The 23,607-nt window shown below is 41.4% G+C and overlaps 1 protein-coding gene across 1 annotated transcript in view; it reads right to left on the bottom strand.

Annotated features, from left to right (window-relative positions):
- Positions 1-1,452: 1,452 nt before the first annotated feature.
- The window catches only part of ERICH1 (glutamate rich 1), a 98,209-nt gene continuing 76,054 nt past the window's right edge, over positions 1,453-23,607 (bottom strand). The window contains exons 8-9 of the mRNA XM_032185265.1: positions 4,650-4,730; positions 1,453-2,603 (exon numbers count right to left, since the gene is read on the bottom strand). The gene's annotated coding sequence lies outside the window, so the exon portion shown is untranslated. The remainder of the gene's footprint in view (positions 2,604-4,649; positions 4,731-23,607) is intronic.

Raw genomic sequence — 23,607 nt, 5'->3', positions numbered from 1 at the left:
TGGTTTTACTTCTTCCTCTGCCAAGGAGTGCTTGTTCTAACAAACAAACAAGAGGACAGAGGGAAGAGGGGATGTTATCTTCCAGCCATGTTTTGGGCAAACCTGTCTCCCTCCCAGCCACAGGGAGGATAAGAAGATGACTGTATCATTGCGCACCCACACAAGGTTTAATGTCCTCCTGCTCATCATGCCCTGGTTACCTGGCTGCAGAGAAGCCTGTAGGTAGATCTTCCAGAGAGCCTCAGCAGCAAAAGGAATAGGCAAGGGAATGTCCTTCACGGCCAGTGTGAGCTGGCAGCTGTGGTTTAGAAAATCTAAATTTTGGATTTAGATTTTTACTGCAGCAGATATGCTTGTTGTAGATGCCTACATCTTCTGCTGGATGGAATCCTAACTTTTTACCCAAAGATGACTTTCAGCCCAGGCCCAAATCACCATCATCAAATTTGAATGTATCCTTTCTGTAATTAATTTCCATTTTACCTTCCTGCTGCTTCACTCTATGTTCCTGAGGCTCCAAAGTCCCATATCTTTGCTGAGTTCTCCATGGCCCCATTTGTATATTGCCTGTGTTGACTTTCTGATGGTTTCATTGGTCCCAAGTAAAACTTCCAAAACTATTGAAAGCAATTCTCATGGAAAAAATACGTGAGCTCCATTTCCATGATGCAGTAAGATGAGCATGTGTCACTGGTCAAGTTATCATTTATTTTAATTTGTTCTAGTGTATCTTCTGAAAATCATATTGTTATTGTACTTAAAATTGCACCATGTTATTATACTTGGCTTTTATCTAAGAGAAGAATTCATATTAGCATAGTAATGGAAGTGATAACGGCTGCTGATTTTGCATTCACCTTGCACGAGTGCAGGAAAGTAGTTGAAAGAAACACAGCTCACCCAGATCATGTGCATTGATTAGAAAGTCATGATTATTACACACAGGGGGGAGGGAGATGTCACTCCATATATCCTCAGTCAATGTGATGAAATGCTTTCCAGCTCTATCCCTTTTGTCAAAAGAATCATGTTTTGTTGTTGTTGTTGTTGTTGTTGTTGTTGTCTATTTTAATTTCTTGTAGGTAGAAGGCAGAAGATGGAATATTCCATTACATGATGATTTTAATTTTAAATATAAACAGAAGGCTGTACAAGATGGAGGCAATTTGTGGTTTGGTAAATTGCAAAAAAAATGACCTTGTAAACAATGCTTTTCTAATCTTCAAATTAACCACAGTTGTGGGGAGAAGAGAGACATCTCTTGGAGGGGGTAAGAATGGAAAACAGGGAGCAGAACAATTTGAAAAGAACAGGTAAGAATTTCAACCTTATTCAATTTGTGGTTTGTAAAATTGAGCTGAACAATCTGAAGACTTCAAAACATTCAGCTGTGTAGGATGCCCCTTAGTGGTTGAATATAAATATTGTTGACAGAAGAAAGAACTTTAAACATTGAAAAAAAATGCATTTATTAACAGAGAACAAAGGATTTCAAACAATAACATATGTACAGAAGTGCCTACTAAGCCATGTTTACATAAAGCATCAGAAACAGCTGCAAAATGCTAAACAGTAGTGACAGACCATTCCTGAATAAGGTATTACATTGAGTGAACAGAACAAGAAAACAAGAGAAAAGGAGGGAAAAAAGGTCAGTCTCTATTTTATTTTAATCAGAATGCATATTTTGGAATGACGAGTTTCTGCAGAGGAATAATGAACAGTTGTTGAACTCTACAACAAAACCCAACCCAAATTTTTTACTGATCCTTTCTAGAGTTTCTGTACAGTATTACAAAGTTATCTGGTCTGGTGTCACGGTTCCTTTCCAATAATGTACTGATGGTATAGCCTCCAGCCATCTCTGCTGTTGCAGAAGGGTATCAGCACGTGTTTCAATAAACAAACATTTCTACACAAGAGGTATCAAAAAGATGTCTAAGATTCAATAGTAAAGGTTACAGTGCACAAACTCAGTAATCCACGTAAATGTGTATCTCAGTTAGATATAACAGTAAAAGTAGTCTATGAGAGATGACTTTTATCTGGTTTAACTCTTGTCATGTTTCCTTTTCAAAATCAGTCTTTGCATAGGAGTCAACGTGCAAAAGCTGTAGCAAGGCAATGCTAAGCATGGCATCCTCATCAATCTGCTTACAACTACTCTGAATTTAACTCTATCTTATACTTTCAGATGTCCCTTTATGTATGCACTGGATAACAAAGGAAATCCATTATATTTACAGACAATGCTTGGAAATCTGATGCCTCCATTAGTCCATGATTCTTTTTTCTTTCTTGGAGAAATCTGTATTCTTCCATCCTTTCAACTTTGCATGTAGAAATCGAGGCTGCAAAGTGTTTCTTTACGTCCACATTGGTCATGGAGACAGAAAAGCTACTCATCAGCACTACTGACACAAGCATTTATTTCTTGGGCCACGTCCCAACACAGCTTAAAGGGTCACAGGAAGTCTCTTCTGTTGAGCCAACTGGTGTGTGCTGTAGCTGGAGAGACTGATCCCAAACATGCCCAGGAGCAAGGCAGTCCGTTGCAGCAGTATGTCCGATGAGTTGACAACTATTTTTCCTGCAGCTTGAGTCTATGGGGAAAACAGGGCAAGTTATAAACTGGTTCTGCTGAGTGCGAAACAAAAGCAAGGCTCTGGAACCTACAAGGCAGTTTTTTAATTTTTCGTGTCATTCAATATAGTATGATTCTGCTTTCTGCTGAAGAGTGTTTGGCACAAGCTGTTAAATGTTTTGGAGGGATTCTCTTTTTATCACTTTGTAAGACAAAGGACACATTTCTGATCTGATTTGTCTTTCATTTATAATTCAGTGATTTCAGTGACGGATTTTCAGTGATGGGGTTCCCTCTGGTAACTTGGCTGAGAGGGAGAGCTGCTGAATCAAGCTTAGAGGCTTAGGAATAAAGGAGAAAAGACTTTCTCATTCTGTGAAATAGAAAGGTCTCTTCCTTCCCACAGATTAGCTCCTAATACAGTGATGCTCCCTTGAATGTTAGTTATTAATTCAGGAAAGCAATGGATCAGTAATGTCTTTCATTAGCTCCACAGGTAGCACTAGACCAAGCAGACAAGCTTTAACACAGGTTTGCTCTTCATCAAGTCTGACAAAGCAGCAGGAAATGCCAATCAAATTAAAGATAAAAATTATTTACTGATTATCTGAATAACAATAAGAAAAAAAAAATACTGTTGTTTGCATAATACAAGTGTATGATACACCGACCAAGAAGCAGAAGCATATTTGCATAGATTCCCTGCAGAGCAAAACACAAATTCTTGCACATATTGACACTGTGAGTTAAAACATATTGTGCATCTTTCTAGTTGTGGCATTTCTTATATGAAATGATGACTAAGCCTTACGCAAAGACTTCATTCTTTAAGCTCTCTCTTGCACTCAATGGATGGGAACCACTGAAATGACTGACAAAGCTCCAATTCCAAGGAGCCTGATTTTCACTTCCAGATTCTGTAATGTTTTCTGTCTGAGCTTTGATAACCAGAGCTCAGTGCTCTGACCTTGATAAACGTGGCTGACAGTGTGGCTACTTCAGCAGGAGAATAAACACAAAAGAAATTCCAAATAATATTACTATGGAATGGTGATATCAAAAGATAAGCGGGGATGCATGGAAGGAATTGATTGCTAGGGCTGAAACACAGTAGCCTTAGCTCTGCCATATCACTTCTCAACCACCAAAGGCTATGAGTTCGAATGCAGATCGCATTGCTAACAGCTGTGAGATTGTCCCACAAAAGAACATACATTCTGTAAATATCAGAATATGGAATACAGTAAAGAAGATGCCCTACTTTGTAATATCTTCCCCATGGGTGTTTTATTCTCAATTATTCAGCTGATTTAAAATATTTTCTAACCATATTGTTATTTTTTCTTCATATAACAACCAATACTTTGGACCCTCAGTGTTCCAGAGGTCAATACTCTCTGAGTTTTCTTTATCATCCTTACGCCCTTAGATATAAAGAAATTCTTCACTCAGAGGATGGTGAGGCACTGGCACAGGTTGCCCAGAGAAGCTGTGGATGTCCTGTCCATGGAGGTGCTCAAGGCCAGGCAGGATGGGGCTTTGAGCAACCTGGTCTGGTGGGAGGTGTCCCTGCCTATGACAGGGAGGTTGGAACCAGGTGGTCTTTAAGGTCCCATCCAACCCAAACCATTCTGTGATTCTGTGATTCTAATCATAGAAGTCAATTGAAGTGTTTCACTGACAACTTGTTATAATTCCTTTGAAGCCCCATCATTTTCATTCCCATTAAAGTTTCCCTACTGCCCCAAACGCAAAAAATCACTCCAAGCTAAAATGAGGGAGAAGGATTTTAAGTTTAAGTACTGCAGAAATACAAGCTTTGTCCAGTATTCTGCATTTGGTATTCCAGCATGATAACAATTATCATGAATTATCATAATGCATTTACTTTTCAGCAGAGGCTTAATTAAGATTTCTTTGAGTTGTTATGAATGTTAACCCACCAGAAGCCAGGGTTCCCTTGGGTTGGTCATGTAATAATTTGAAACAAAATCAGTCTGAGCAAGAAAAATACTGGTATTTCAGAGATCTAATTAAAAAGAGAAAAAAGTCAGAATTTTCATACCTGCAACAACCTTATATACCCAGGTGTCATTCTCCGTAGAGGAATAACCATTATTTCTAAGTATTCGTGGAACTTCTGTACCTGCAATTTTAGAACAGAGAAAACATTACTAATTCCCAAGGATTCTTACACAGTGACCTCCAAATGAAACAGAAGATTAAATCTAATATGCTTTGTTACAGAGCCAAAGCACTCCAAGAAGCAACATATGCAAACATTTTTTCCTCACCTGGTGCTCTTCTCCTCATAAACCCCTTACATGCTAACGTTCTGCTAGTATATAAAGGCCAGTTCAGTTGCATAACCTGTCACATGTGATCTGTCTGCAAAGCTTAGGTGTTGGCAGAAGCCACAAGTGTCTTGCCTGGGGCTAGGTATGTCTGAGATATCAGAAGGTTCTTTGGGAATGTCTGAAGCTCATTAAGAAAGCAAAGCAATAGCTGACCTCCTTCAGAACAAAAGGGCCTAAGCCTGTCTTATAGATAGCACTGGACATCAAAAAAAGAGGTCATTATAGCATTTTGTATCGTGGAGTGACAATGCAAATAGGATTGGATTGCTTTTATGTGACTTAGAGCATGTATTTATATCCACAGGACAACCTGGCTGTGTAGGAAGCTTAATTCAGCCATGACCCAAGTTGAAAGGATGTGCTAATATAGGAAGGCTATTTGGAGGCACATTTAAAAATAAGCTTTTTCTTTTCTGATAGCATTCTCTTTTATGCAGTGTTATACGTGTTATTGCCCTTTTTTTCCACTGCTGAAACTTTACACCTAGAAAATACGTAATCTAATATTTGTTATTACTATTATTACTACTTTCTCTTAACTGCAATTTCTTTTCACTGCAGTGAGCTTGGATTCAGTTCTGCTCCTGGGGTTACATAGTACACAATGTGAAAAATGGTAATCAGTAACTCTGGTCTACAAAATCAATTTCTCTTTCTTTAAGCAGTGTCCATGGACACACTGTGCCAAGAAAGCTCCTTTTTCCCATTATCAGTATATGCAACTTGAGTAACGATAGCAAGGTACAATTTAGCTCCAATTACGGTCACACTTCTAAACACAAAGAGTCAATCTCCAGGTGATGTCAGCCAGTGTGTGCACTGTGAACTCACATTGCTCATCAGAAGTGCTCAGCAGAACAGCACTGACTCTGTATTGGGTTTACATGGCAAGGGTTTGATATCAGGGGGCTGCAGGGATGGCCTCAGTGAGCAGAGCCCAGCAGCTGCCCCATGTCAGGTCAGAGCCAGCTCCAGACAGCTCCAAAAGGGACCTGCTGCTGGACAGAGCTGTGCCCAGTGAGCAAAGTTGGTTGGGCCTCTGGAAGAACAGACTGAAGAAAGGGGAAAAAAAAAAAAAAAAAAAAAAAAAAAACAACAACAACAAAAAAAAAAAAAACTGTGCAACAGCAGCTGGGAGAGGAGTGAGAAAGTGAGAGAAGCAGCCCTGCAGCCCCCAGGGTCAGTGCAGAAGCAGGGCAGGAGGTGCTCCAGGCATGCAGCACAAGTTCCCCTGTGGCCTGTGGAGAGGCCCCTGGTGGAGCAGGCTGTCCCCCTGCAGCCCATGGGTCCCACATGGAGCAGATCTCCACGCTGCAGCCCCCCCATGGGTGGAGGAGCCCCCGGTAGAGCAGGTGGATTTGGCCTGGAGGAGGCTGCGGCCCATGGAGAGCCCCCGCAGGAGCAGGCCCCGAGCTGGAGCTGCAGCCCGTGGAGAGGAGCCCACGAAGGAGCAGGGGGTCTGGGGGGAGCTGCTGCCCATGTTGATTGTTGAATGATCTCCCTGTCCTTGTCACAGCCTGTGAGACCTTTTCATCATATTTTTCTCCCCTTTTCCCTTTGAGGAGGGGGAGTAAGAGAGGTTGTGGTGGAGTTCAGCTGCCCAGCTGTGTGAAACCACCACAGACTTTCATTCTTTTGGTCTCTCTCTACTATGGCATTCTGTAGCTTGCAGAGAAATATTCTTGCCATAAACCAGCAGAAACACATAATGTGCCTACTTGGAGAAATACTCTACATTAGGAATTCCACGATACCAGTTATCAAGAATTATTGTAACTCATTAAGCAGGTGCCTAGTTAATGTCACATGAAGGAATGATGCTGTTTTATTCTGAGGCTCTGGTTTGCAGGCAGATCTTATTTTTCTTGTGCTGCACCACATTTATACCATACAAACTCTCTTGGCATCAGTGGAGTTATGTCTCATCCATAAAAAAGGTAGTTGAGTTGCACTAGTCCTGTACCATCAATCTAAGTACTAAAATAGTGGGAAATTGCTAATCTGGGCATTTTTTAACATGCATTTGTACAATGACTCCTTGCTAAATCTTAAATGCTATATACTTCAGCTATAGGAAAGACTGTATTAATGGGAAACATTTGGCATAAAATTTGGAGCCAGCTGAAATTCATGGAAATAATTCTTCCTGATTTGGGTTCATATTATCATAACAGGAGAAACCACTGAAACACAGCCTATTAGTAAATACAAGTTACTGTGCCCATACAAACAAGTTTGGGGTTAAAATCAATACTGGAAAAAGGCAAAAGTTATTTATTTATTTATTTATTTTATTGTTTCTCAGAGTACTCCACGTGCTAACTTCTGTACAAACAGAAAAGCACCCAGCATCGCTGCCTGGAGCATGCTGCTAGAGCCTCGGAGCCTGCATTCTTTTGGAAAGACACAGAATGCTGATTTTTTTCCTTTAAATCTCCTGTCTGGCTCATATGCAGAGCAAGAGATAGTTATTGCAGTATCAAAATTTCAGTAGCTTCAAAAATGTACTACTGACGATTTTTGTAATTGTGTGTGTGATTCTTTCAGTTCAGAGGATGGCAGCAGAAAGGAGAGGGGAGCATCCTGGGGCATGGCATTCAGGAAAGGAGAGCTTTCCAAGCATGCATCTTTGTGCTGAAAAAATAAAAGGGAACAGAACCAGTATGCCTTGCATGCCACAGCTGCCTTTAAAAGTGATTTCCTGGCCATGCACAGCACAGTTAAACTGACGAATGTTTCTTGTAATTGCAGGTGTTACCAAAATCTCTATGACTTTCCTGAGGACTCTAAAAGAATCACATGCACAAGTCATTTCTGGAGGACTTTGAGCAAAAGTCTGCCTCAGTTCCTTTGAAATCAGGACACTGATTTAAGGAAGGTTTTGTAGCCCACAGCAAGCCTTTGTCCACTCTGATAGGCATGCCTCAAATATTAAGGATGACATTACACTGTAATCATTTCTGGACTTGTTGCTTTCCCTATGTGCCCCAGAGTTGGTTAGCTTCTCTTTCACACACAGCTGCTTCTCTCATCATCCTGAATTAACAATCATTCTGCTGTTGTCTCTTAAAACCGGGCTCAACTTTCCTGATTTTTGTTGGTGTCTGTGCTCTGGTCAGTGATTCCTGTTTTCCAGCTCATTTTTTCTATCTACTTTCCATTATATTTACTTTTGTCCTCAAGAACAAAAAAGAAAGGCAGCTTTTTCAACATTTCCCTCTACATCAAAACTTCAAATTTAGTGCCAGAAATTTCTCTTCAAAAGAAAGACTTGTGCTGCTTTTGTCTGGTGGTTAGGACTTGCCATTGCAGACCCTTGAAGCTGCTGGTTTGTGGCACTTGAGAGAATCTGGATGGTAGGTGAGTCTAAGGCATACAGCAGTCCACTGCATACTGTTTTACCACTGTGTTTTCTTGTTTCTTAAACATAAAACAGAATAATATAGAAACACAGAATGGTTTGGGTTGGAAGAGACCTTAAAGACCATCTCATTCCAACTGCCCTGCCATGGGCAGGGACACCTCCCACCAGACCAGGTTGCCCAAAGCCCCATCCAGCCTGGCCTTGAACATTTCCAGGGATGGGGCATCCACAGCTTCTCTGGCAGCACATGTCGGTGCCTCCCCACATCTTTAGCCATCATGCAGCAGAGGGGGAGGGGAGTGAGGCAAGCTGGCAGGGCGCAAGAGCTGCGAGCACCGGCACAGTGAGAGGGTCTCACGGGCTGGTGAGAGCAGCTTCTCACATTTGTGTGGAAGCCCAGACTGCAGAGCTGCAGCCACACGTGGCTGCTCTGCGAAGGATGCTGAGTCAGGTTCACCTGCACAAGGACCTATCAGTGGAGTTTGCAGCTGCTGCCATACCCCGAGTCTAACACAGAGAGAGTTACTTCTGGTCAGAAACCAAAGAAGAAAGGGGAGGGAGAAGAAGAGAGGAAATAAAAATGGGGAAAAGGGAAAGCTCAGTGGCCAGTAGGAAGATAAGTGATGGAGGTCTCCAGGCGAGCAGCCTCCCCAGGGCTCCCCTCCAGCACTGCAGGGTCCCCCAATAACACTCCTGAAGAAATAACACAGGTTTCATTGGGACCTGCTCAAAGTCTTGGTGGTAGTGATCACAAGGACACACTACAGACATGTTAATGGCTTTGCTGGGGCAAGGACCATGAGGCCCAGGAGGGGAACACCCTGCCTCAGGGCCCTGGGGGAACCTACTGGGTGGTTGGGGTGATGGGCACCCTGCTGCCAGGGGAAGGAAGGTGCACACCTGCACACAGGAGGCTGTCGGTATCACAAAGGCACCCAAGGCCCTGTGCAATGTGGTGGTAAGTGTGCCTACTTGTGGGCATCAGTTATTTGTGATCCGCCATATGCTCAAGTGACTGAAGCCAATGTCTCCCATCAGCTGTTGCTCCTCCTACATGATAAAGACTGTTTGCAGGACAACCCCCATGTGCGGTTCCATTTTTGAGCAATAAGTTGGTTTTAAGCAAGATTCTCCGCTGGCTTTGGGGGTAACTGAGCTTGCTTTACACAAGGCCTTCAAAACTGATAGAGGTGCAGTATTGCACAAGAGGATTTTCTCTAAAGCAAATACAATTTTTATTCCATACCTGGACAACAATAGCAAATTGCATCATTTTCAAGTCAAAATTTTGAAAATAATTAAGATATTTAACTGAAGAAGTACTTTCCAAATTCACCATCCTTACACAGGCCAGGGAAAGGAATATGTCCAGTATTCTGAACTTACAGGTGGCTTCAACTCTGTGTGCAGGATGGGAGTAACACACGATACTGTCTGTCTGTGCAAACAAATTAAACAAACCATATGAATGAAACAAAGCAGCAAATCTTCCTCTACACACAACCATATGAAAAACGTGGGGCTTTTTGTACTTAAACGGTCCTTAGATCTGAGAGTACTTCCTCACAAATCATTACATGCAATATTTAACAATGAAAGGGAAGCTAACAGGAATTTTGCCTAAAATAAACGTAACTTGAAACACCAGCTCTTCAGCTGTAACAGGTTTGGGCACCATCAGCTCATAGAAGAAAGCCGTGGTACTGCCCCAAAGAGCCTACAATCCACGTGGAAGCAGATGGATGCCAACAGATGGAGGAGCACTGAGAAACAAAGAGAATATAGCGCTTGGCATGGGAGGCAATGTTCTCAGCTCACTCACAGTCAGATTGTTTCCAAATTTTTGTAGGCGTTGCAGCAAAGTACAGTGTTAAGGAGGGATCTGAAGGTGGCTAATGAATTTTAAGATGATGAGACAGGCAAGGAACAAGAACAATGTTAGTCATATTGTTGCATTACACAGTAATATCTTTGTGGAGCACAAAATTAGAGAGCTGTATTGAAGCGTGCTGCTGGCAGAAGTAGGAAATACTGTCAATAAAAGAGGACTGGAACACTGTGTGGATGAGCGGAGGCATAGATTGACAATTGCAAACAGTACAGTCCTCAAAGTCATCTGAGGTTATGGTTAGACAGTAGCAAGAGACTGTGTTGCTGAGGCTTATGGAGTTACCAATGAAGTAGCTTAAACTACTCATTATTTCATGCTGAGAATTGACTAGTTCACTTCCCACAGCTCCAGTGTGAAGTGGTTACTCCCGTATTTGCAGCCAGTCTACCCACGTTGCTTTGATGACATTGAGGGACAGAATAATAGAAACAGACAAAAATTTAACAGCAAAAAGCCGCCACAGAATACCAGAAAATCAAGTTAATTTCTGCTATGAAGAAAGGAGAACTTCTGCTGTGAAAGAAAATTGTATGTTAGAAATTACTGCAGATTGTGTCTGTTAGAATGTACATGGGAAAAAAAAAAAAAGGAAGAAAAAAAGAATTGGATGTATATTTTCTTAAAAGAACTCTGTGAGCCCTTACTGTGATGCAATTGTAGAAATAGGAAAAGTGATCAGTGAAAAAGTGATAGAAAAAGTGTGGCATTTTTTTAAAAGTATTTCCAAAATAAAGGTAGGTGAGCATTGCTGTCACTGGCAGTAGCACAGACAGCACAAAGGCACTAGCACAACTCCCCTGGCATGTGCTTCTGGCCACTCAGGGCTAGATTCCTCCCCTCTAGCCTTAGACCTGTACAGTGTAGATGGCTGCCTGTGAACTAGTTGCTGTAAACCACCAATGTAATTTGCCTATTTTAGATATCTATGCTGAAAAGGCAAAGAAGTGATGATTGATAATACAATGAGATAATACAGCCAGCTCAGATGCAGACATCAATAACATAAACACAGTCACATGGATTGCACTCCATTGATTAGAACAAGAGAATTCAAAGAAACCTTGTACAAGTAAGGGTTACTAAGATGACTATTGTGTATGAAAAGCATAAATCACCAGAAGCAGTTATAAAAAATTGTCTTGTTCAACCTTGCAAAATGAACACTGGAATGGATACAATTGCTTCTTATAAATACAAAGAGGAACAAATACCAGAGAAAGGGAACTGCTGCTTAGGCCAAAGGTTAGCATTGCATGCACAAACAACTCCAGCCATGAAGAGATTTATTATGAAAATAAGGCAACTTCTGATGTAGAGTGGATTTCTGAAACTTTGCAAAAGAGAAAGCAGATGAAAGTAGTTTTAACATGTAACTTAGCCTTTCTTCTGTGTCCCTAGATCTTATGGTACTGCATGGAAACTTCATCATGTAGTGTAACAGTTGACAAAGCAGGTGCATAAATTCGTAGTAGACACCTGATTCCTTATTAGCTGCTTTAAATCACAGACACCAAGGGCCATATGACACGAAGTAGATTCTTTGGAACAGTGCAACTTCCATTGTAGTGCCTGGTAGTAAAGAGCTGACAGTTTTATGGCAGTGTAAAAGCATTCAGAGAAATTACTCTTAGACTCCTAATAACACAAGATGTAGTAACAAAATGACTCATCCTCATTCTTCTTTATATTACATTGAACTTTTACAGCACAGCATTCAATTGAAATAGTCCAGGTGGGGCTCCATGTACCACTGTAGTTAACTGCCTCCCTACTACGCCTTCTAAACAGCTGTTGCCCAGGAATTTCCTAGGTGCTTCTTGCTACTGTAGAAAATACAGATTTATTTTAAAGTTTTCTGCCTAATACCTATGAGAGTTTGGAAGGAAGAAAACTGCTTCCTTACTTATATTTGTGACAGGCAGCTGTCAGTGGTTAAATGCCTGCACATCTTGTCACTACTCAGAGAAGATCTGTAACTGGAGACTTTCTTTGTCTCATTTAGTGTTAGTCTTTGGACATGGAGGGTCTTCGAGATCCACTCTTTCTCAAAAGGCCAGTACAAGAATGCTACTTAAGTTCTCCTTGTGGTGGTTTCACCCTGCTGGGCAGTTGAACTCCACCACAACTGCTCTCTCACTCCCCCTCCTCAAAGGAAGAAGGGGAGAAAACATGATACAAAGGGTTCAAGGGTTGAGATAAGGACAGGGAGATCACTCAACAATTATCGTCATGAACAAAACAGATTCCATGTAGGGCGATTAGCTGTCCTTTCTGATTTTATCATGTGTGTGCTTCCCACAGGCAGCAGCTCTTCAAGAACTGCTCCCACATGGCTCCGTACCATGGGGTCCATCCGTCAGGAGCAAAATGCTCCAGCACGGGTCCCCCATATGTGGGTGGCAGCTCCCCTCAGACCCCCTGCTCCTGCGTGGGCTTCTCTCCACGGGCTGCAGCCTACTCCAGGCCACATCCACCTGCTTCACCAGGAGCTCCTCCACGGGCTGCAGGGGAGCTTCTGCTCCATGCCTGGAGCAACTCCTGCCCTCCTTCTGCACCGACCTTGGCGGCTGTAGGGACAGAAATGTGTTTCTCTCACTTTTCTCACTCCTCTTTCCCAGCTGCTGTTGCACAGCAGTTTTCCCCCTTTCTTCAATCTGCTCTCCCAGAGCAGATTGCTCTCAACCAGCATTGCCAACTGAATCACAGAATCAAAGAATATCCTGAGTTGGAAGGGATCTATAAGGATCATTGAGTCCAACTCCTGGGTGTCCAAAGGACCACCCCAAAATCATGTCATATGTCTTAAAGCGTTGTCCAAATACTTCTTGAACTCCATCAGGCTTGGTGTCATGACCACTGCCCTGGGTGCAGAACCTTTCCCTCACACCCAGCCTTGATTTGTACAGCTTTGCAGGAACTGTGGATTGAACTGCAACAGGAAACTGGGCTAGCAGATATGGGCAAGGTGAGGAGAGGGTAGAAGCTTGTCCACTGTGCAAGTGACATTGCACCACAAGTGCTTTCCTGTTGTGTCTTTTGCTTTAAAGCCACTTCTGGAAAGTGGGTTGAGTATTTAAAACTCAGAGGGGAATAATGACTGTCTTTTTTAAGCAACAGCTTTATGCCTTGCTGCTTCTGAGATAGGCTCAGGAATCAGCCAGCACAACATGATACCAGAGATGCTGGAACACTGCACACTGTTCTCATTGGCCTGGGAATTATCTCAGGTGAATATTGGTGGAAAGATTTATCCACATCAATTGTTTTGGGAAGGTTGATATCTAGCAGGCAGTGAACAAACTTCCAGCAGAGGTCCCAGATAACCCTGGAAATAGTTGGTAATAGAGCTTCAATGCACTGTCTTGCAACAATCCCCGTGTTCAGATCACATGCCAACTACTTCAGCAAGGAGGTGCAATGGAAGCACGCACAATGCAATCCTGACAGTTTCTGAAGAAGGTGGGTATAATCATACACCATAATGCCATTTTCTAACTATTGTGTCACTGCTGTTCTGCCTAGGGAAGCTTATGGCAGACCTGTGGATATATCTGGATACACACCACTTACAAGACGCATCATTACTCAAGAGCACATCCAATCCTGTGACTGTGCCAATTACCTGCTATTAATCCAAGGTGGTATGTTATTTGTTGTCTAAAGGAGTGACATATAATGGCTGCTATTTGGCAAAGAACCAAGGCATTAGGCTCTTTCTTGTGAAAAGCCTGCATTTTCCCTTCCACTTAGAAGAGATGGAACAAAGAGAGGTGAGCTCGTTAACGAACAAGGCACACCCCTTCAACTCTGGTCTCCTTCCCGAAGTCCACTAGATTCCATCTACATCAGGACACCCACCAGATATTGGCTCCTGTGCCAGGCTGAACACGTGTTCCTGGCTAGTCAGTCCTCAGTGGGTGTTTTTCATTGTAAGAATCAATATTATAAATCGTATTACAATCTGCAATGAGAACTCTTCATGTTGTGTCCTTTGCTGCTGATGAGATAAAGAGCTCGGCTGTCTCAGTCTGCATGGTCTCACAGACATCCCTCACTCCATCTGCAGAGTCCCAGTTGATGAGAGGCTCCATCACAGCATCCCAGGTATCTTCTGAAGCGTGATACACAGTGAACAGCTATACAGACCTGCTGGGTTGTTACTTATTCAATACATATATACACACAGCCCAGAGACTTTTGAATGTGTATGAAGCTGGACAGATAATTCCCAGCAGTTCTATATTGCTGCTGGGAAATTTTCTTAGTAATTCTGTGCGTATAAACAGGTGCCTGTGCATCTATTGAACAGGATTCCTTCTCCTCCTCCTCCTCTGCATCCCACACTGAAACCCTATTACATATATGCCAAATCTTCACAGTGAATCCCACAAATGTGAAACCTTAAGAAATAGCCTTCTGACATGTAATTCTGGAAGTGCAGGTATCTGAGTATGGCAGCTGAGGATAGAAAGCCATGAGATCTCCTGTGACGCTTGACAATGACTCGAAGGCTTGTGAAGAACTGTCATATTTTATGTATGAGAAAGACCCTAACATACAGTACCCTGTCACCTGTAACTTGCTTTTCTCTGTAGCTAGGGACATTTTTGATTTGTCTCAGAGAAGAGCCACAGCATGGAAAAATATATGCAGTAAGGAAGTTTGAGGTACCAGGACTCTGGAATGGAAAAGGGTTTATTCTAGGAAGATAATATGGATATATTCAAAGCACAACCATAATTTTTGTTCTAATTCTGAAGTACTAATTTACAACAGAAGTACACAACTCCAGTCAATCATTTCACTGGTACATCTCTGTTCTTTTCAAACAAATTTTTCAGATACTCAAAATGCGTGGGTTAGTATATTCCATTTGGTTTTATAAATTGTGAGTCATAAATCCTACAATGACGGTTTGTGATTTTTTTTTTCCCCAAACTAAAACTTCAGGGTTTACACTTCAAAGCACCAGATCTACTAAAGATCTGCTAAAGCCTGAAGAATCTTCTTTTTGGAAGGGCTGGAACTTGTTCTACATGTGATCACAGTAAAAACGAACCTGGAGTTATTAACAAAATGCAGAATTTTATACAGATTTACCCTTACTGCATAAAGAAATGTGTCTGAACATTGAGAAATTCTAAACTATTCATCTGAAGTTTTCCTTAGTGGACTGATAAGAAAGTTACTTACACTTGGCAATTATGGATATCTAGATCTGTAACATCCACAGAAAGTTTCTAATTTGGAAAATGTAAATGATTTGATCCATCCTGGTAGATATAAAAGTCTGAATATATACTGCTGTATGCTGCAGGTTTCCACTGCACAGGCTAATGAATTAGTTCACCTAGAATACAAAAGGTCTGTAAATTGTCCTGTAAGACTTCAAACTACAATATGATAAGACATAATAAATTACTGGAGCCTTCCAAGTATGATAGAAAATGCTTTAAAACTATAAACTAAATTACATGGTTTTAGTGGGAACTTTTCTTGTTGAATTTCTGTTCTTGCACACTTTCCGACACATTCCCTTGTTTTGTTTCCTTGTAATTGCCTTCACATTGTCTATTGTATATGGTTCCCACCCATTACTATCTGTCTTACAATTTAAAAGTTCTAATCCCTTAATAGGACTTCTATTATTTCTGGAATGGCATTGTGCCAGCACAGTTGCGGCTACTTAGCACGATTGGTGATCTATATTTAGGCCTAATCCCGAGTAAAGGTACATTTCTTATGCTGTGAACTCTCTAGTTGAACCCTGGAAGATTCTTCCATCAGGTTCAGCAGGGTGAAAAACAACCTACGCAGGAAATAAAGCATGAAAAATTCATTAATCAAAAGAGTAGCATTTCTATAATGTTTATTTTTTCATTAGGCAGTCTTTATTCTGATTAAGTGTTGTGGCTGTCTGACTGTGAGGCCAAGCAGAAATGATTAAAACAGAATTTAAATTACCTAGGAGCAGAAAGCAAAACAAGAGGGGAACAGTAGTGAACATCTGCACTTAAGCATGACACCCTGGACTTAGCACTGACTTCTCTCTTCAGAGACTGCATCTCCCATATCACGAGACTAAGAGATCACTAGGACCAGATGGTATCCACCTAAGGGCTCTAAACCAACTGAAGGATGAAATAACACAAATGTTAACTGCGGTGTGTAACATCTCAGAGAATTGTCTCAGTATCAGAGGCCTGGTAAAATGGTGGTAAAACAGCAAATTGTTACAAAAGGTTCCAGGGGTGAGCTGAGGAACTACAGACAGCTAGTGGGTCGAGGGAAGTGACTGTCCCAGTCTGCTCTGTGCTAGGGCGTCCTCACCTTGAGCACTGTGTGCAGGTTTGGGTACCACAGTATAAAAAAGAACATGAAACTATTAGAGAGTGTCCAAAGGTAGGCTAAAAAGATGGTGAAGGCTCCAGAGGGGTGAGGGCAAGACATATGAGGAGCAGCTGAGGTCCCTTGGTTTGTTCAGCCCAGAGCAGAGCAGGCTGAGGGGAGGCCTCATGGCGGCCTGCAGCTCCCTCACGAGGGGAGCGGAGGGGCAGGCACTGAGCTCTGCTCTCTGGGGACAGCGACAGGACCCAAGAGAACGGCATGGAGCTGGGACAGGGGAGGGTCAGGTTGGGGGTTAGGGAAAAGTTCTGCACCCAGAGGGTGGTTGGGCACTGGGACAGGCACCAAGCCTGCTGGAGTTTGGACAATGCTCTTAAACATATGGTTTGATTTTTAGGTAGTCCTGCATGGAGCCAAGAGTTGTGAGTCCCTTCCAACTTGGCATATTCTATATGTCTATGATTCTGTGAGACCAGCTATCCTGATGTCCTCGTTCAGCAAATCAGTAATCACCACTGTAAGGAACAGAATGAGCAGACACATGGAAAAATGCATTGGGCAACAGTCCATGAAGCTTCATGGGAAGGGAAGAGACATACTTCATAAGCCTATTATTATTATTATTATCATTATTATTATTATCATTATTATTATTATAGGAATTGGCAAATAAATGGTCAAGGTATACTAAATTGGATTTTTAAAAATTGAAAAAAAAATCTCTTAAATGGAAGTCTCATGGGCTATGAAGATCCTCATTTGTATGAATAAGCAATTACAAGACTAAAGAAAAGGTAGGAATGCCAAGTGTTCCCACTGGAAGGAAATCACCAATGCAATCCCATGGGACTTTGTGCTGCGATCTGTGCTGCTCAGCAAAGTCCTAAATGACCTGCAAAAGGTGATGAATAATGGGGGAACAGAGACTGCTGATTCCACTGTGTTGATTACAAAGACAAAAATTGAAAGCTGACTGTGCAGAGCTGCAGAAGCACACTTTGATCATGAACAACTCGTGATAAAATGGCAGATGAAATTCTATATAGGGTATGGCAAAGGTGTACAGACAGCTATGTAGGCTGATTATGACCATTCAGGAATGAAATAGCATTTCTATGAAAATGTCAGCTCAGTAACCAGTAAGGGTCAAAAAAGCAACCAATTATTTGTAAAGGACTACAGAACAAAGCAAAGAACACTTCAAAAACATGCGGTGAACCTGTGGTTTTAATAACATGGGCAGTTTCGGTTCTCCATCTCCAAAAGGATGACGCAGAGTTGAAAAAGATACAGGGATGTGCAAAAAGTATATAATCAAAAGTAAGAAAAGTTTCTCTATGAATAATGTGTAAACAGGACTCTTCAAGTTAGACGTGTCCTTTTCTCTTTCCTGCTTCATTATTTTTTTCCTACGTCTTCCTCTACTTCTCATGTTCCTACCAACATTTCTGTAGCCTTTTCAGACCTTCAGACAAATAAGATTTTTTGAATATGGACTGGATTTTCTTTCCTTACCCTGAGTTCAAGGGAAGGGTTTCTCTAATCTTCCTGTACTCCTCCAAGGCAGGAATTGCATAAGCATTAACATCCCCCTCACATACAAAGGAAAAAAAAATATTCCTTTGAGATTTTATCTCCTTCTTGCACCATAGCCTTGTCAACAAGGTTTTTACTGATTATCAGATGTTGATTTCTCCAGTTTCAAGGCTGATGGGCTGCTTTCAATGCAGTGCTGTCCTGCGAATTAGGAGCTGCTGTGCCACACTGTCTCATCCTGAAGGTAATTTCAGAGCTCACTGCAAACTTCTTCCATTTACAGCACTCAGAAATATCAGTTTCGGCCAACTGCTTTTCCCTGATAGGTAGGTGGTATTACTAGCTAGGCACAGTTCAGTCACTTATGGGAAATTTGTGTTAATTTTATTTGGAAACTGGAGTAAAGGCACTGTAATAGCCAGGGGGTGCAAATACCCTGGCTGCTTCAACTTAAAATTTAGCTCTGAACAACTTTTGACTCCAATGGAAAACTCACTCTAGCTTGAGAGACATATTCAGGGAGTCCCACTCATTTAAGCCAAAGAGAGGCATTGAATTAATGAGAAAGGCAATGCTTCAATCCTTGGCTCACACCATTTCAAAGACCAGTGTGTGGTTTGGTCCAGGAGAAACAGGACTGATGGGCTGCAGGCTGTCCTTCATGTAAGTTCCATGAAGACCTTCCATGAGATACATATCAATTAATTGCTACAAACCTTTACATTAAAGTCTTTTCCTACCAGAGATTGCTTTTTAAACTCATCTATAGTGTTCAATGGACATAGATTATGCAGAATCCTCCTTTGCTTGGTTCCCTGTCATCTGCAGCACTGACCTTGGTTAGCTTAGTGTATTTTTGTGAGCATTAAAAGCTCAGTGGAAGGCTACCCTCAGTGTGGCAATGTGAAGGAAAAAAAAAAAAAAAAAGCAAGTCATTATAAAAATGCAAAGCACAACCAAGGGAGGGTGCTTTAATTTCAGACAGACAGCTGTAAAATTGCTTAGTAAAGATAGTTGGAAATTTCTGTTTGCATTTCCTCCCAATTGCAATGCAGAGGTGAATGGCTGTGTACTGATAGAGCCATCTGTCTTGTGGGTGCCTGGAGGAAGCCTCTGCACCAAAGCAATACTGCCAGTTTTACAGTTAGCATCCTGGTGCACAATACTCTTGAGCTGAGAGCTGAGCTTCCACCGCGTGAGGGCATTGCGCAGAACAGAATACTCAGCTGAAATGACTCCTGCTCACAAGCACACGCTGACAGATTGGGAAAAGGAATAAATATTCCTGCAGGGCATAGCGGCAACGCAAGCACACGGCTCCATGCACTGAGATAACATCAAGGTCCATGAACTCAGATTTGAACCCAGAGAAGAAAAAGAACAGAAACGGTGTGTACAATGCCTTTATTGGGTAGGCTTTCAGATGACTTGCTTATCCTGGACATGCACAGAGAATGACAAAAAATGTGGGGAATCAGGAAAGAGAAGGTGGCAGACTGGCCTGGTTTGTATTTCTAACAGCTATTTTTATTCTTTTGGTAGTACTATAGGGTTCTTTTCAAATTTCTTTGGTTGGCTTCACAGAAAACCCTATTTAAGAGACTTCTGTACAAAGCATTAGTAATTTCTAGGTAACAGTAGTTCCGATGATTTGGATCAGCCTTGGACAACTGGATCTGCATTAAGGTTGGTAAAGAGGCCCCTCAGTTATTCAAAAGACTAATGATCCTCTTATGGACCCTCTTATGGAGTGCCAACTCAGCTTTGTGACTTTTACGTCCCGAGTTTCCCACCACTCCCATCTGAAAGTGCAAGCCTCAGGTAATTCACGAGGGTGTTGTTAAGCACAGCGCACAACGGCTCTGTGAACCACCATCACAATCTACAAGTGAAAAACACAATCACATATGCATATAACCCATCTCTCCTTCCCTCCTGCTCACATCACCTTGTTGCCAGCTGCTTCCCAGGACCTTGCCATGTTCAGATTCTCATCACGTGGTACCTGCCAGGCAGTGAGACGGCTTTTTGGTCTGTGAAACGGGGCCTTACACATCCTGTAGGGCTTTTGGAGAAAGTGGAGTAGGCTTCTTGAAACACAACAGTCAGCTAAGTATTTGTACCTCAGGTACCCTGACAAGGACACCTGAAATGTTCTTGGCTTGATGTTTAACTTCGACAGCTTTTGCTTATGCATGAAGGAATCAGATTGAAAGAAAGTTCCCAGGACATATTGACAGAAACACCACTTTTTGTTCCCTAAAAAGTTTAGGGGAGAGTTAAAACACCTTTTGGAACCCTAGAAGACATGTTCTGTGTTAGCACAGAGACAGAATTTAGGAGCAGGAGGCTGTATACTGTGTGTTTGTATGAGGGGTTCATACAGCCACAGGTCAGACTCTGGCCAGGGCAATTAGACTTTCCTCAAGGAAAGCTGCAGAACTGCATTCACCAGCTTTATTTGCACAGAAGAAATTGATATATTGCTCTGAATCTCTCTTATCTTTGGCTGTTTTTTTCCTCCTTTTTCATTTTTTTTTTTTCAGTTTCTGGTACAAAACATTTAATGCTGCCTTCTAACTGCAGGCTCCTGCAGCTGGTGCAGGGGTGGTACCAGTTGTAAGTTGTTTCCTTTCATCTTTAGCGCTGGTGCTAATTGGCCTTACTGTGACTTTGCTGGTTGCTGTGCTGCTATGCTGTTATTACTCCACTGTGTTTCCACTGTGCAGCTTTGGGGCCAGCCTGTGATACAGCCTTGACTAAAGGGAGCAATGAGGGTGATGAACCATCGCACTGAAGTGAGAACCCCACAGGCAGCTCGATCTCATATAAGGATCTTCCTGAGTATTTGCTCCTGCATTCTTCTGGCCTGTGACAGCTCTGGACAGACTGACAGGGACTTCTCTATGCTGTTTCTAGCTCCTGCAGAAAATGTTAATGCAGCCTGCATTTGGATTCATGGCACCAGCTGCCTCTCCTCTGCAACTGGGCATTCCACAAGTAGCAGAAGCTGGGAGATAAGACGTTAGATGAACATCTCTAATGAATCCTCACACTGGTGTCGAACAATCGATGAGAGTATAGATGATGTTTAGGTAGTTAATGCTAATACTGAGAGTTAAAGGTCTGTGCTATGCCCCTGGAAATGTGCTCAGAGAACTGCTTCTGTAAAAGCTTGAAAATTTGCATGCCCACTGTAAAACCATGAATGCAACTTCCCACGCAAATTTCTAAGTTTCAAACTGTATTTTTCATCAGTAGATAATGTGCTTTTTGCAGGGATCTTCCTTCAATTATCGGCTGCAACACAACCAATAATACACACACTAGACACCATCACAGGATTGTCTTGTTGAACACAGAGAATACTGGAAACACAACAGCACATTGCATTTTGGTGACAGAACTAAAGTTATGGATCACATATTGCAGAAAAAGAAACAACTACAATTTTTCCTTTGATGTTTAAAAACAAGGGGTCTTTCAGAATAAACATTCTTAACTAACACAAACCATTCCCTGCAGAGCAGCAAATGCAAAATAAACACATAAGACAAAGTTGAAAGGCCATTTAAGTGAATGCTTTTCATGTATTCTGCTTCCTCTTAGATATACTTTAAAAACAAAGATTTACATATTTTTGTAATGCGTCTTTAGTTTGGACTCTTATCCTTACCTAAAAAAAATAACGCTTGCTCTTGCAGAAAAATGAATAAATATTTGTCGAGAGCAGCAGTCATTACAAATTGTGCTATTTAGACTCATGTGGAGTTACCTAGTGCCACATGACTTTCTGACCAAAAGAAAAAAAAAAAAAGCACAGCAGACAATAAAGTGCATGTTAAATTATAAATCAGTTAGATGGTCTGTGTTCAGTTTTCCAAAAGAAGGAAGAAATAGGGCATTGTGACTGGCATAATTTCTCTATTGGATCTATTTCTCTTTGGATCCCATAAAGAATTGTATTTGATTCAACACCGTTCAGAATTTTTATTAATGATTTGTAAGAAAACATATAATCATTGCTGGAAAAGTTTGCAGATGACTCCAAGATTAGCAGCCAGTAGGCATTAATGAAAGCAGTATAGGCACACAAAGCAATCTATCATTTACTAATTTAGACATAGTCAAAGAAAATTAATGTTGATATGACCACACAAAAGGTCAGAACAAGAAGGACAGAACCTGGGACTATATCCTAGAAAGCAATAAATTTCAAGATTAGCTATGGGTTCTTTTAACATGGCAAATAATTCAACATGGACTCTACACAATCGTATGGCAAAAAGTGGATATAAACGATGGAGAAAGTTGGCACTGCTGAGATTTTAAATGAGGTTCTGTGTGCAGTTCACACACACTTGTTCTCTAAGTGATGTAAAAAAAAAGGAGACAATGTAGAAGAGAGCCATAAAAATGATTTGAAGACTGTAGAAAATGCCTTAAAGCAAGTAATTTAAAGAGACAATCCTCTCAGGTTACCAAAAAGGAGGTTGCCTTGTAGCTTGATTACAGTGTTCAAATGCTTTTACAGACAAAATACTGGCTAGTGAGGGGCTATTTTAATCTAGTGTAGAAAAGCATACCAAGAACTAATGGTTGAAAGTTAAATTTAGACAAATTCAAATAAAAAAAATAACACGGATTTCTAACAGTAAGAGTGACTGGGTAGTGAAATAAATGACCAAGGAGGCTAAGTCTTCATTTCTTGATGCCTTTAAATCAAGCTTGCCTGTCTCTGCACAAGACTTCCTTTAGCCAAAAAAACAAATTGTGCTTTTGTCAGAGTCAAGTTACTGGTCTCCATCCTGAAGTAAAAGGAAAATTTATGGCCTGATATCCAGATGGGGTCACAGAAGATAATCTCCTGTCCTTTTCTGCCTTAACCTCCATCAATCTATCAATTTACTGAGAGAATACAAAGAAAAAAACTCCCTGAGTGACTTTTGCCATCTGTATAACAATGTGATTCAGAGCAGACTGTAAATCACCCGGTAATAAGTATGTGTCAGACACTATCAAGATTAATATATTCTTGCAATGCCTTCTAATTTAAAAGTTTAGAGTTATTTAATATTTTACACATTAATTTTATACTGGGTAATTGAATTAATGTGGAAGGGTTAAGCAGACGGGCTAATGAAACACTGTGCCATGTACTTAGCTTAATGTGGTTGGAAAAATCGATGCACTTTGGTCTGTCAGTTAGCAATCAGAGATTTAATTGAATAACATGTCAAGTATTTTAAACTGTTTACCAATGTAAATAGAATCCAGCACTATAGTAATGGTAATAAGCTAAGGTGCTTTCTCTGAATTCCAAGCAGATTTGAACACGACCTTCACTTTAAGCTCCTACCACATCAGATTCAGATCAAACAGCTATCATTACATCTACAGAGCTTGGCGATTACTCCTATGATTTGATGCTTTATTTGCCATCGGTTCACTCTCCCAAACACAGGTAACGGGTAACCAGTTTGCTTTAGGCCACCTTGTGCATGAGTGCGTAATGGGAAGGAGAGGAAAG

The sequence above is a fragment of the Aythya fuligula genome, chromosome 3, assembly GCF_009819795.1.
Source record: "Aythya fuligula isolate bAytFul2 chromosome 3, bAytFul2.pri, whole genome shotgun sequence".
Lineage (NCBI taxonomy): Eukaryota > Metazoa > Chordata > Aves > Anseriformes > Anatidae > Aythya > Aythya fuligula.
Note: the sequence above shows the minus strand (reverse complement) of the source record. Positions and strands in the feature narration are given on the sequence as shown.